This window comes from Mytilus galloprovincialis, chromosome 4 (genome assembly GCF_965363235.1).
Source record: "Mytilus galloprovincialis chromosome 4, xbMytGall1.hap1.1, whole genome shotgun sequence".
NCBI lineage: Eukaryota > Metazoa > Mollusca > Bivalvia > Mytilida > Mytilidae > Mytilus > Mytilus galloprovincialis.
In genome coordinates, this window is record NC_134841.1 from 41,656,726 (window position 1) to 41,672,281 (window position 15,556).

General features: G+C 33.0%; 1 long non-coding RNA gene across 1 annotated transcript in view; it reads left to right on the forward strand.

The window, feature by feature from the left end:
- Nucleotides 1-7,370, forward strand: part of LOC143072170 (uncharacterized) — a 48,842-nt gene extending 41,472 nt beyond the window's left edge. The window contains exon 2 of the long non-coding RNA XR_012977062.1: nt 6,298-7,370. This is a non-coding gene — a long non-coding RNA (uncharacterized LOC143072170). The remainder of the gene's footprint in view (nt 1-6,297) is intronic.
- The last annotated feature ends 8,186 nt before the right edge of the window (nt 7,371-15,556 follow it).

Consider the following 15,556-nt stretch of genomic DNA (forward strand, 5'->3'; position numbering starts at 1 on the left):
ATTTAATGGTGGTTTTTGGTCATATTATGGGTTGTTTTTTTGAAGATACACTCAATTATTCTAGAAAACATATGTTTTACGTAAAATTAGTAGAGCACCGGTGAAAATGAAGGTTGAATTAGAACCTTTGGTAGATGAAGTTAAGGGTACATTGAGGATACATTGTTTGCGTGTTATTGCCATTGTTGAATTATGGGTTTGCGCAGTTGGGTAGTGTGTACGCACATTTGTTTAGAGAAAACAAATAGTCTATAATTTTAGATTCCAACCCCTTCTTCGGTTGATTAACATAAGTGATGTTAGTAATTAAATGGTGCAAGTTTTTTTTATGGTGTTAGATTACGCCATATTTACATATTGTTTTAAAATAGGAAAAGAGACGTATCTTCAGAAAATAGCACATAAATATGTTTTGCCCTAAGGGATTTACATACTAGTATTGTTGTGGTAGATTGATATTAAATAAAAAAAAAAAAAAAAAAAAAGAGAGAGACATACGAACGTAACGAGAAAATTAAAGTGAAATAGATAATTGATATTAAAGGAAAACTAGCTTTACAGTAAAATTGAAATTTTTCATGAACACTTTAATATGAGGATTATTATTAGAAATTAAGACACTTTACTATGAGGATTATTATTAGAAATTAAGATAAGAATAAGGAAATAATTAATTAAGGAGTTGAAGAAAGAATCTTAACGATGTGTCAGTTTGTTCATAAGTAGGCATAGATTTTTTTTAATTGTTTTAGTTTTTAAGATGTTAGTTCAGTTTTAAAATCAGATTTCAATTTATACCCTAACGCTGAGCCGTATTGAAATGTATAAATGGGATAGGCAGTAGGTTGGAAATTTTAAAACAAATGGAAAAAAAAAATTATTAGATATATAAAAAAGGAAGGGATCATTATGATAAGGACACTTTATACTATTTTGGAAAAATGTAAAAGATTAAGGAGAACGACATTTTTTTTGCAACAAGGTGTTTTTGGTGTTGTTGTTGTCAAATATGAAAAATAGTCAGTAACAAGACGTAGTTGAAATTTTATCAAAGGAATCTTAAATGGTTTTTTTTAAAGAGCGATCAGAATAAATCTTTGGTCTTTATTTAGAGTTAAGATTAAATAATGAGGCACTAAGGTTAAAGAAATAAAAGTATTACAATTGCTTACAAGGTAAAATATAATTTTGTATTAAAAAAATTGCATGTGTATCATGTAGGTGTAGGGATTACATTAAATGATTGATTAACTTATTTGATTGTAAATTTATATATAAATGTATATCTTAATAATGAATAAATAAACATATCTTGTTTTTATTAGGTAGATTTTCTCAAAATTGTCGAAGTTGTATACAAGATTTATTTATTTTTATTTATTTTGTTTTTGTTTTAACCAGATAACTTGATAGTTTTTTTTATTTTTACAAAGAAAGTGTTTTATCAAATTTAGCTAAGCTTGAATAATCAAGAGAACTAAAGGAGATTTACCAGACGATTGATAATAAAAAAAAAAGAAACAAAGGGGAAGTTGACAATTTTTAGTTTTCTAAATTGAAATAAGTTTTAATTTATCAGTGGGGTTAAGGTGCGATCTTCATTGGAATAGCCATATTTGTGTACTGTTAATTTATTAAGAATATATCTTGGTTAGCCAAAAAGAAGGGTGCGAGTTCTAGTTCTAATGCCACGAACAGTTAGCACAACATGGTGTCAACGCAATTGGTTGGAACAGATGTTACTGCTTCCAGAGAAACTGATGTCTTTCTCTGCGCCATTGATCAAGGATGAAACTTAACCCAATGACGATGTTATTAACAGCCTCTTTAGAAGGACGAACCAACCAGCTAGATGCGTTAACTACTACGTAATGAAGATGATGATGACCGACACTTGTACAAAGATTTGCGTCCTTTCCCGCAGTTGATGAACATTATACTATGATGGTGACGGAAATAAAACATGAACTATGTATACCGAAATATTGAACTTATGATTCGAATGAACTATGTGTAACTATATTCCACTATTGGACTTGATGAATGTAATGAACTTATTATATCCTGATATTGAAATTATAGAACTTTATAAACTTTAGATGTGTGGTGATGGTTACCGGAAACCTTACAATGAACTATTAGGATAATCTACAGGAAGAAAAACTACCGTATTTTATTGAACTTTCGTTCTATTTTGGATGGAAGGCATAATATGTAACACAATTGTGTTTCATATCATTAATTATTATTATTATTACTGGAGTATTAATTAGGAAATTCATTAAAAAGGAATTGATTACAGCATAACCGAACATTCAATGAAATGTACTCTTTGGACACTAAATAACGATCTGTACGAATATTATAAACATATAACCTGCAGCCAATAAATGACCATGTATACTGTGAAATAACATGTATCCTGCGGGTTAATTGTATAGGTTGACAATTAACCACAGACTAGAATTATTCAACACCCAGACTAATACGTAACCGGCCATCAACTATGGGCCGATGTTTATGGACCACTGGACTATATAAGATCCAGCTTTGGACTTGGACAGGAGGACAGATTGGTACAAGAGATTGGTACCGGAGATTCCGCCAAGGTCTCCCCCACCTCGTGGGCAGGCTGGAACTCATGCGCTTATTATCCGAAGTACTCTAACATGAACGAACAGTTATATCACTATACGATCACGTGCCCGTGTGAGATATTGACCATTCGAACAATTTAACTTTAAAGACAGTTTGTGAACATTCGAACATTTGAACTTTAGAATCTTTCTTAACTTTGTAATTACGTAATAAAATATATTTATCCATTAATGACTTCGTCACATATGCTAACACACTGAATAGAATTTTCTAACGAAAGAGTTACAATTCCTCGATTTCCTCGAAAACATTCTCACAGTCTCGACAAACAATCAAACAGTCTCGACAAACAATCAAACAGTCGCTGTAATGATTGTTATCTTATAGTTCGTTTCTGTGTGTGTGGCATTTTCGTTGGAATTTTGTTCACTTCAGCGTTTCTGTTGTTTCGTTGTTTTCCTCTTATAGTTAATGTGCTTCCCTCGGTTTTAGTTTGTTAACCGCATTTGTTTTGTCTCAATTGGTATATGACTTTCCAACAGCGGTATACTACTGTTGCCTTTATGTATCAAATCAGATGATTGTCATTTGTTACATCAATAGCAGTGATTAGTACATTTTCAGAAGCAGCAATGTCTATTTGAGACCAGTAAAAAAATTAGTTTTGATTTTCATAGGTATTGTTATCTCCTGTGCTTGTCGTCCTTTTTGTGAAAATGATCTGTTATAGACAAGGTTGTTTACAAATATCTAACGTTTTTATCTATTGAATTGATTCTGGTAATCCATTTTCTGGTGTAAACTCTACACTTATGTCTATAAAGAGCATAACTTTGTCTTGAATGTTTTGAGTTCTGTCTTTTGCAAATGTGAGATTTACGTTCTATTACAAGTGTGAGATTCATATTCTGATAAGAAAATTTAGGAATCTGGTCCATGCTGAAAATCAACGTCTGAATAACTTATGTTCTTATGCTATGATTTTTTGCGTGTTTAACAAGCAATCTTTTTTCATTATAATTTTTCTTTTGTTCTGTGCCAAAAAAGTGTAAATTATATTAGTAATTGATTTTTACGATGATCAATTATTTTTCCTTAAAACTTTTCAAGTGATTTTTCATTTCTCCATCACTTTTTTCCTATAAATCTTTTCAAGTGATTTCTAATTTCTCCAACATTTTTCTTTGAAAACTTTTCCTGTTTTGAACCTATCTGGCAGCACTGTCGAACCCCAGTATCTATTTTGTTAAACAGACTCTGCACTTTGTTCTTTGAAATCAAAACGATCAAACTCTGCACAAGCAATGGCATCTTCCCGAGCTCGTAGGTACAAAATGTATGCTTCACATTATTTAGCTTCCTATAAATCCATCTTGGCAAGCGCCGTGTACCTAAGAGATAAAATGTTATTAGTTGAAAAACAAAAGAAAATTATAAGCAGTTAATTATATGACGAAATTCAAAAGAAGCAGTACAAATGTATATGTGTTTCTGAAATTGTGTATTACGCAATTTAAGGATTGAAATCTACGGTTTTTCATACACAGCTAGATATACACGATAGGTTTCATTTTAGAAATTTTGTCATCATGCATTTCTGATAAAAGAACCAAGGAGTTAAGGGCATACGATACAGTTTTGATCCCGTTTTAAATTTTGATGAAACTTGGCATGTAGGCTATTTTTGGGCGTATGACATTTGCGCCGATTTTGAAAATTTTCATTCTTTCATTTGCGCCGATTTCATTTTTTCATTTGCGCCGATTTTATATTTTTTCCTAATTGGATTTACAGGTAAGTTTATACTTTTATATTGGCTGAGCACAGAGTATAAAGACAAATCAAGTGACATTGCAATTGGTAAATGGCTATCCCAATGTTTCAGCTTACCATTCCTTTCCCTAAATGAAGTCGATGACTGCTTCACGTTTGACATTGTCTGACGCTCCGCTTCTTCTGATGACAAATGTCAAACATTCTAAGACAACGTACAAGTACACATTCCATAACGGTCAACTAATTCGTGATGGCGTCCATAAAATTAACGAAGGGATGATTTCAACTTCACCATTTGGAACTCTTGGTTTAATAGCTTCCCTGTGAGAAAATGCGAACTCTAGAAATGCCCCCACCAGTACGTATGCCAGACAAAGAAAAAGATGGCCTTCGTTATCGACAATTACACCAAATATAGAAGATGCGAAATCATAAGAAAGGAATATATTAGATGTGTTGCCTATACATCTCGGCAATAACAGATTTATGATTTGAATGTATTCCGTTTTTATGGATTTGAATGCTGCACATATATTTTTAATTCGTCATTTAAGTATAAACAAAGTGCTTTTATATTAGGTTTTTACTTCTTGATTTTATGCAGGAGACAACAGTTTTATACATGTTATGATTGACAATTCATAACATATGTACAACTGGCTAACGGAAGAGGTCTTTAATGATAAAGGAAAATAACATTACTGGGATGGAGAGTTGTCTCATTGGCATAGATACCACATCTTCTTATATCATTTCACCTGTAATTTACCTGTTATTTACCTGTAAAAAGATCGGCGCAAATGAAAAAAAAAATCGGCGCAAATGAAAGAAAAAATCGGCGCAAATGAAATGCAGATCGGCGCAAATGCAAAACGCCGCTATTTTTTACCTGATTAAATAAAATATGTAATAAAAAATATACCTTCGTGTGCTACTTGTTGAATACATTGAGGTTCAAATTTCAGATATTTCCTCAAAATACGGATTATACGGAATATTTTCGCTATCCTATTCTCTTTGATAATTTTCTATTTGTAGCCTCTTCTAGGCCCTCGTATTATTTCGTATGTATTGGGAGGAATGATGCATTGTTCTTATTTCATCTCAATCAGTCAGGATTGATACCACATTTAATATTATTATGAAATTGTTTGAAAATTTTGCCTGTATGTTAACCATATTGACATACATATTTCTTATCATTCTCTCTCTTTTTAAAAGGTATAAAAGCCATATGCACACGTATATACTACACATAACAAAGAACTTTTGATATAGATTTTTAAAATGTACATGTATTAAAAGGAGTGCAATTCTCCAATGAGTTAATGCTCTTTTCATATTTTTTTGTATATTCTGGATACGTAAATGTGTTCCTGATTTAGCTTTGTGAAAGGTTTTCGAATAAAACGTTGGTCTTCTTATATGCAATCATGCATCTTTTCAATTGTTCTCACGTTTTTCTGCACTGTTCTTTTATGTTTTTTTACCATTTTTGTAGGGCCAATTGTCAATTTAACTGGAAAATACGAAGTTTTTTAGTTCCTGTTTTGATCCAAATGTTCATAAAAAAAAATCTTCATGACCCCAACCCCTCACACAACCCATAAGCCATAACAACAGAACATTGAGAACTGCATTTGTATTATTTACTTGAAAGTAAATACATACATATATTTGTATGATTGCCTATTAAACAACTTTACACATCAGTTATAATGAAGTGGAGGAAGGTGTATGTTTTTCGTCCACATATCCATACAGTTTCTTTGTATTATAAAGCAGTGATTGCATTTTTACAAATGAAATTTTCACTAATCGTTACTAGTGATAACATTGTGCATCTGCTGATATATAGGCTTATACTTTTTGATCGTCTTCTACCTTTAATGATATCTAAATAATAGTAAACTTTTTTTTCAGTTCTGACATGACAATATGGCATCAGCATATCAGGAACAGTGTTGTAGTATATGTACACTTCAGCATATAACAAATAAAGCAGACGAATGGTGCCCTGAGTGTGACGAGTATCTATGTTCAAGCTGTAAAACTCATCATAAACTAGCAAAATCCAGCAGGAAACACAAAACCTTTGAAATGTCAGATTTGAAAGAATTGCCTACGTTTGTTTCTGCAATAAAACTTGAATGCGACACACATCACGAAAACTACGAGTACTTTTGTCCTAAACATGAGATACCTATTTGTGTCATATGTGCCAAAGAACATACAAGTTGTGGAACTTTCACAATATTGCGAAAATTAGAGGACACGAAAACATCAACAACTATGATAAAGCTTGAGCAAAATGTAAAAGATATTCAGCAAAACTTAGAGATATTTTTAAAAAATCGCCAATCAAACCTTTCGAATCTTAAAGGTCAGCATGAGAGTTGCAGACAAAAAGTAAAAGAAATAAGACTTGAAATCAACCAGCATCTCGACAAACTGGAGAAGATAGTAAATGACGAAATAGACACTACATACACGAAACATAAACTACAAGTGGAACAAAGAGTCGACGATTTAAGCGGCCGTGAAACAAGAATGAATACAATCCAAAACAATATTGAGAAAATTAAAGATCATGCATCTGAAATTCAAATATTTCTGAGCATTCAAAGTATCCAAAACAATTTAAAAGAGGAAGAGAGTCAATTAGTTACTATAGGCAAGGAAAAATTAAGAGAAATCGAGCTTTCATTCCTTCCAGCTTTAAGCTGCACATCTGACATCAAGCAAGCATCATTTGGAGAGATAAAAATAAATACCAAACCGGCTGATATAAGCTTTGTCAGGCAAGACGGTTCTGAAGCGCAACTTGTAATGCCAGGGATACACACAAAAGATATTGATGGAATTTCCCTTACGAAAAAAAATTCCATCACATTTCCGACTTACATGGGAAACACAAGCATTGAAGGATGTTGTAGTAATGATGACGGAATTATTTTTCAACTATGAGTACTCAATGCATAAACCAATCATCTATGTGTGTGTATTAGTTTTTTTTTCAATGACAAACAATTTTTTTTCTTCAATTTTCATACAAAAAGACTTTTTTTTTAGTATAATCAAGATTTTTTTTGGGGGGCGGGGGGGGGCAAAATCGATTCTGATTTATATTTTACAAACTAATTTTCAGTAGAAACAAACTTTCTTTATTTACTTACCTTCTGAACCAAATCAATTTTCTCGCTAAATAAAGAACCAAGCTTTTAATTGAAATCGAAAGTTTCACTGCCAATAAAGTTTAAGGAATTATACATCTTTTTTCGAAGCTGTTGCTTATTTTCAATGATATGAACTTTAATAAAATCTACAAGAGAATGTTTAGCAGTCATAATATTGTACGATTATCAGTGAAAAACGTCTCCTCCTATCTACAAAGTGAATGGATCCCAATTTCTGTACAAAAATGGTTTATATTCAAATTGGTTTATTCGCCGCAAAATTAATAATTTAACCTTACGTAGAGAAGTTTTATTTGCCAACTGTGACCGCACAATTATAGCGGGATGAATTTTATCCATATTGTCTAAGACACAACAGTTAGTTCGTCATCTGAATGATTCGTAGGGTACCCAAGGGCGAGATGGCACTGCTGCAGTAAAGATATGAATTATATAATATGTTTTTGATAAGGACTTTATGTATATAAACAAATCAGTAAGCCGGGTTCATAGATTAAAAAATTAAGAGATGTGGTATGATTGCAAAAGAGATAACTATCCGCCAGGTTTTGAATGATTTACATATACATTGTACTTCAGTTTATCTTACAGCTTTCAACAACGAAAAAAGGATACTTTATAGTTAGCTATAGAAGGGACTGACTTTCTTCGTGTCCGTTTATGCCTCCCAGAAGAACTATCAGTACACAGATGTTTCCTTTACGTAATTTTGTTATAAAAGAAATAAAATTCCTTGTTTTTATCTGTAAAATTTTACAATATTAGATTTTTCTGTGTTATGCTTTATGAACAATCGTTTGCTTTTTCGTCCTTTTCTCATATATTTAACTTTTTGGTTTCTTTTTTCATCCTTGGGTTTGATTGATACTGATATAGGTATAGCCAAAGAAGCGCTTAGGAAACATGACATTTAAAAAGTGTTTTCATTTATTTTAACGTAGTTTTGGTTGTCATATGATTAGAATGAAATTCAAAACAGTGTGGCTGTGGCCATTGATTGACACATTAAATTCATCCATTGACTGGGACAATTTACGTGAACGTTTGTCTGTAACGACCACTGTTCACGACGTACCTACGATAGACATTTAAACTGTGGGGTCACCAAAGGTTTCTTAACGCCTTTAATTATAAAATAATTCGAAAAATTAATCAGGAATAACCTTTATGTTTTGATTTATATAATTGATATGAATCAAAACATCGTGTTATTTCTGATTAATTTTTCGAATTACTTTATTAAGGTGTTGAGAACCTTTGGTGACCCCATAGTTTAAGTGTCTTTAAAAAGTACACAGTGAGCAGTGGTCGTTAAATACAAACGTTCACCTAAATTGTCCCAGTCAATGGATGAATTTAATGTGTCAATCAATGGCCACAGCCACACTGTTTTGAATTTCATTCTATATGCTTCTGAATTGCTCTATTTGCTATTTTCCTCATTTCATTTCGTTTTGAATTATGTTGTTTAATCAACTCCTATATATCTATAAAATTGAGAATGGAAATGGGGAATGTGTCAAAGAGACAACAACCCGACCATAGAAAAAACAACAGCAGAAGGTCACCAACAGGTCTTCAATGTAGCGAGACATTCCCGCACCCGGAGGCGTCCTTCAGCTGGCCCCTAAACAAATATATACTAGTTCAGTGATAATGAACGCCATACTAATTTCCGAATTGTACACAAGAAACTAAAATTAAAAAAATACAAGACTAACAAAGGCCAGAGGCTCCTGACTTGGGACAGGCGCAAAAATGCGGCGGGGTTAAACATGTTTATGAGATCTCAACCCTCCCACTATACCTCTAGCCAATGTAGAAAAGTTAATGCATAACAATACGCACATTTAAAATTCAATTCAAGAGAAGTCCGAGTCTGATGTCAGAAGATGTAACCAAAGAAAATAAACAAAATGACAATAATACATAAATAACAACAGACTACTAGCAGTTAACTGACATGCCAGCTCCAGACTTCAATTAAATTGATTGAAAGATTATGATTTCATCATATGAATAGCAGGCACAATCCTTCCGTTAGGGGTTAAAACGTTCAAACCACGTTTCTGACAATTCACAGAAATATTTAAGTTTAGTAGTACTGCTTTTATGATATTGTATGAAGACTTTTCCCCAAATAGGGGAAAACAGACATTTTTCCGCAAAATTAAAAAAAATGTAAAGATGCTGTGCGACGACCTCAATAACTTTGAAGTTGAAAGAAAGATAACAGCTTTGCACATTCCATCGTTGATGTATTTATCTCGTGTGTGATATATACTAATCAACTGGGTATGAGTGGAATAATAAGTTTATTATCCCCCCTCCCGCACCACCACCCAGACCCCGAGGTGCAATTATTGTCCCGAGTTGTAACTAAGGCTAAGTTGTAAACTGATGTCAACCTTAGATACCAGTATTGTGTTAATTTTTCTCTACTGACGGAAACCCTAAATGCTTCTTGTTTTCTGTTTCATTGTCGTATACTCTTGCCGTCCTTGTATTTTTATTGCCACAAAAAATAACGATCATAAACCAAAAAATTAGAAAACGTAATACCAATGGGACAAGTGTAAAAAACCGCTGGGCCTAGAAACAGTAGACAAACTAAGATGTACTCAAAAGTATTACAGTAATGCAACTTCATACAAATTATCATTGTTTTATCATGGCACAACGGCTTCCTCCACGAATAAAAACTGGCAGCCACTAAATATTACAAAAGCGGTGATTAAAAGTGGTGTTAAAACACCAAAACCCAATCAAAATCATTGTTCTATCACAAGTAGGTCCTATCAAACTAACTACAATTAACATTAAAAATTGTCATTCAAAGTCATTAGGCCATGTCATCGGGGTCATGGCATCAAAACAGTCATCAGACTGATATTTACTGATAGTAATGCAACTTGAAACAAAATTTCATTGATTTATCACAGTCAAGTAGTGCGTAGTGCCTATTAAACTAACTAAGGCAGAAAACTTAACATTGGAAATTGTTCATTAATTCAAAGTTACTAGACCATGACTATGGGGGACATTTAGGGCATCAAAATAGTCGTTTAACAGATGTGTACTAATAGAAATGCAACTTCATATCAAATATTAATGATCTATTGCAAGTAATTAAACAAACTAATTCAACAGAAAACTTAACAATTGTTGATGCCTCTTGGACATATGGCCTTATGGTCTTTTTTCACCCATGTCAGTCATTGGCAAATGGGGTCATCGGACATATTTAATAACTAGATACCATATAAATGAAGGTTGTGATTATGTTTGGTGGAATTTGGCCTTGTAGTTTCAGAGGAAATTTTTTTGTAAAAAACGATGTCTGACAATGACGATGGATGCAGAGGCCAAGTGATGACAAAAGCTCGGTCAGGTGAGCTTAAAAGGATATCATGTCTGAAAGCTAACTCAGTGGAATCTAATGGTAAAAAGACAAATGACTAGCCATAATTTTAAGTAACTATCCAACAAGTAACTTTAATTAACTTTATATAAGAAAACAAATATATGAACAATTGCAATTATAACATAATAAGAAGTGAACAATAAATGATCAAACTGGAATTTTAAAATTATGCATTTAACCAAATATTATTGACCTACCACTTGTGGTTCCCCATAAACTGACCTGGTCACAAACTAATACATGTAAAATAAGCAAAAGTTTTGATGTCAGGTAGACCATGACTGAGGGGGCAGGGCCAAATAATCTCCATGGAAATGAGATGTGCCAATGCTTATATAACTGTATACCAAATATGATTGACCTACCACTTGTGGTTCACCATAAACTAGACCTAAAATATAATCACAAACTAATACATTAATGTTGACGCCGCTAAAACAGCATACCTTTGTCTCGCTTTTTGACAAAAATTACTCGTACAAGTTAGTAGTACCCCTGGCTGACATTATACAAACTATAATAGGATTTGATAAGAAAGAATTGGACTATCTTACTTACAAGAATTATGGGATATATTTGTACAAGTCTGCATCCCAAAATTATTATGCTATCAAAATTAATTATTTGAACTTCATCTGACTTTGCTGTTTAAAACCTTGTGTTTAAGTTTGAGAACATTTAGGTGGAGGCACAATAAAGAATTGGAAAGAGTCTGGGAATTGGCAAATTATGCAATTTTTTTCATTCGCTAAGGATGTACTTAAGTGAGGTTTTGGACTAAGGGTCAAATGTTCGGACTCCTTGGTGTTCTTCCATACGATACAAAGTAAAATAGTTTGCCCATAACACCTATTTATCTTTTAACATAAGACTTAACCAGGTGCTCCGCAGGGTGCAGCCTGATATGACCGCAGAGGTCGTACCCTGAACAGTTGGGGCAAGTATGGACAAAACATTCAAGCTTGATGCAGCTCTGAATTTGGATTGTGTTAAAATTTTTGACACTACATGGGTTTCTTACACAAAACAAATGTCAAGATCATACAAATCTATTGCACAATATTATTAAATTAAAGATTCTTCTTCAAACTTTTGAAAAAATATGAAATTTGGAGAAAAAAAATGAAAACTACTACCACCCCCCTTTTTTGCAATTAGTCCAAAACCTGACATTACTTTATACATAATTTACAAGTAGTGTTAGGGAGGTAAATCTGACATACCCAACAGTGTATGTTAAATGTTTTTGAATTACCTCCCTTACACTGCTTTTAAATTGTCTTTTGACCAGAAAAACTTTGTGTTTCCCCTTTTTTGCCCCTAATTTCTTAACTATTGGGACTATAACCCCAAAATCAAAACTAACTATCCCTTCATGCTAGAAACGTGTGGCATAATTTCAGAGAGATTCATACACTCAAACACAAGTTATTGTTTGAAAACTACAAAAATGCTTATTTTGGGCCCCCTTTTTGGCCCCTTATTCCAAAACTATTGGGACCATAATCCCCTTAATCAATCCCAACATTCTTTTTTCAATGGTATTGAACCTGCTGGTGAAAATTTATAAAGATCCATTCACTAAAACTAAAGTTTTTGTCAAGAAACTAAATGTGTTTTCGGACGATGACGACGACGACATGATAATAGCATTATACGACGCAACATTTTGTTTGCGGTCATATAAAAACTCATAAAGGGTCATTTGACAAAATTTAATCAGATTCTTGATTTTTTTCTTTTGATTTGAAACATGAATAATACCAATGCTAATATCAGGTAAAAGTCCGAGTCAGCCTTTTCCCGCCATATTTTATAAATCAAATATTTCAAAAAGGAGCTCCATGACCTATCAATATCTTTAGCTTATTTTTATCCTAAACTAATACTCTTCCAGCTTAAAGTATCAATTTTGAATTCTTGATTTATTATTCAACTTCCAATGTTATTCCACATGAAATCAAAAGATAATAAATATATTCCAGAGGAAATAAAAAGTACAGTCATTAAAACTTTAATGACTTACTTTTCACAATTTAAGGCTTTTCCAAATGCTGATTTTGGTCCGAATCCGCCTAGACGAAATCAGACATAGGAGCTCGTTGAACTTAGTTTGCCGAATGCCTTAGATGGTATTCCAACTGCTTTTTTGCATATATGTAGCTTTGTAGATGTTGTGTGATGGCCAGTGAGAGAACGTTCCATCAAAGTTTAAATATGAAGTGGGTGTATAAAGCAATTGTTATAGTCCAATGTACAACATTTAATAATGAGGAAAACCTTTACCATATATTCTGCTAAAAACAGCGCTGATATAAAAAAAATGTGAAAAAAATAGAAGAGCTAACTGTTATACATTTATGAATTATGTCTTAAAGAAGAAAAAAATGACAGATCTATGTAACCAATGCACTACAGGCTCGAGCCCTAACCCTCTCCTTAACCTGGTACACTAGTGTAACAGCACATGATAAAAAGAAACATGTACAGTTGTAATTTGCTCAACTTGAAATGTCGATACAAGGCACAAAACAACATATACATAAAATATCGCCAAAGGAGCAATTGTAGTATCTGATAGTTATTTCAAAACAAATTACAATTAAGAGTTAAATCATGTATCTTAAGTATTAGTCAGTATATATCCAACGGTTTTAGGTAAAGACGTAAAAAACTCATGAACTTGTGCAATGCCAAATATAAGTAAAAACTATCGAGAGGATGTACGATGCATGTGTGCATATATTGTAATAATGTTTATAAGTGATGTTTTGATTTAACAGGTATGGCAAAACTTTCTACATTGTAGCCAAGTTTTATTTTTTTTTATTTATGAAAGAATTTGGTAAGGGTTGACTGGGAAATATACTATTATATATGGTCTGACCGGCAGTAATATCTGACACAAGTTGGCCACCCGTTTAGTTGTGTAGGATGTAAAAGTACGCATTCACGTCCAGTCCGAATGGGAATATAAGATCCAATGTCTCGTGTCGAGAGCACCATGCTAACTACACTGTACGAACTCTTGCAAAAACTTTATGGGAGGTCCATAATGACCTGTTGAAAGGCAACATTTGTGTCCTTATTTAATATACCTCATTTTAATCAGTGGCAGTCTACATGTAGTATGTGTTGCTACTCTGTGCTTATCCTGAACATGCATGACATATTAGCAAGTGAACGTTACGCAACCATCAATCAGCCATTACATACGCGTGTCATTAACAAAAAAATGGGTCCAAGAATTGTTCAGTACCAACTGTAAAACGTATTTGTTATTGATAACAATTAAGACATGAAAGAAGAAACAAAGTAAATGTCTAAGGTTAGGTTGATGATTGATGCTTTGCTCAACCGCATTATATACCGATGACGCCAATGGTAACTGGGGAATATACAAATGGTCCCTTTGATCTTCTCTGAAATAAGTCAAATTTGAATGAGTGCATATGAGTGGGTATAAACTTTAAGGTGCTTATAGTAACCAGAATTACCAATAATTTAGATTTTGGCACCACACAAGAAAGACTGTAATGTTTGAAGAAATTAAGCATAATCTTTATACCTTAAAAATTAAACAAACAAGAAAACATAATTTAAGAAAGCAAACCAGTTAATTTTAAGAACTATCTCTTTATCTTTACATCTTCGCATTTAACAAACTGTATTACTATTGATGGCTATAATTTATTTGTTCATTTTATACACATATTATTTAGCCTTAATGTAACTCTAAATAATCTATGACCCCAACCCGGGGGAGGGGGGTTACTGACTCTACTTTCGGGTATAACTGTGCCGAAAGCCTGTTATAACAAGAAAACCTTGAAAAACATACCCTGTTCTAAAGAAATATCGAAAAACATACCCTGTATCTAGACAAGCTCAGAAAATGTTTACCCTTTGTCTAGACAAGCTCAGAAAATGTTTACCCTGTTCTATACCGTATAAAATAGATGCTATTATAGACACGGGTTCTAGACTGTATCTTTAACAGTTAAATAAGCGATCATGTACTAGACACATACTTTATTTAAACAAAAAACCTGTTCTCAGCAGCAGGGCATGAAAAGGCCAACCTGTTCTAACCAGTAGACATGATTACTGTCTATATCAAAAAGAAGATGTTGTTTTGAAAAAACTTTCCACAAAAGACCAAACGACACAAAAAATAAACAGCTATAGATCACCGTACGTCCTTCGGCAATGAACAAAGCCCATACCACATAGTCACCGAAATGACAAATGTTAAACAATTTATACGAGAAAAATAACGGCCTAATTTAAGAACAAAATAGTGAACAAAAATATATGTATAACCACTGAATTACACGCTACTGGCTTCGGACAGGCACACACAGAATATGGCGGGATTAAACATGTTAGTGGGCACCCAACCCACCCCCTAACCGTACATTGGCTGTCGTATGGTAAGCACGTTCAAAAATACTATCAAATTAGAAATTGGACGTGAACGTGTATATATATGCTTAGCCATAGTTGCACCTGTCGAGTTATTGTATTTCCCTACCTATTTATTGACACTTTCGTATACCTA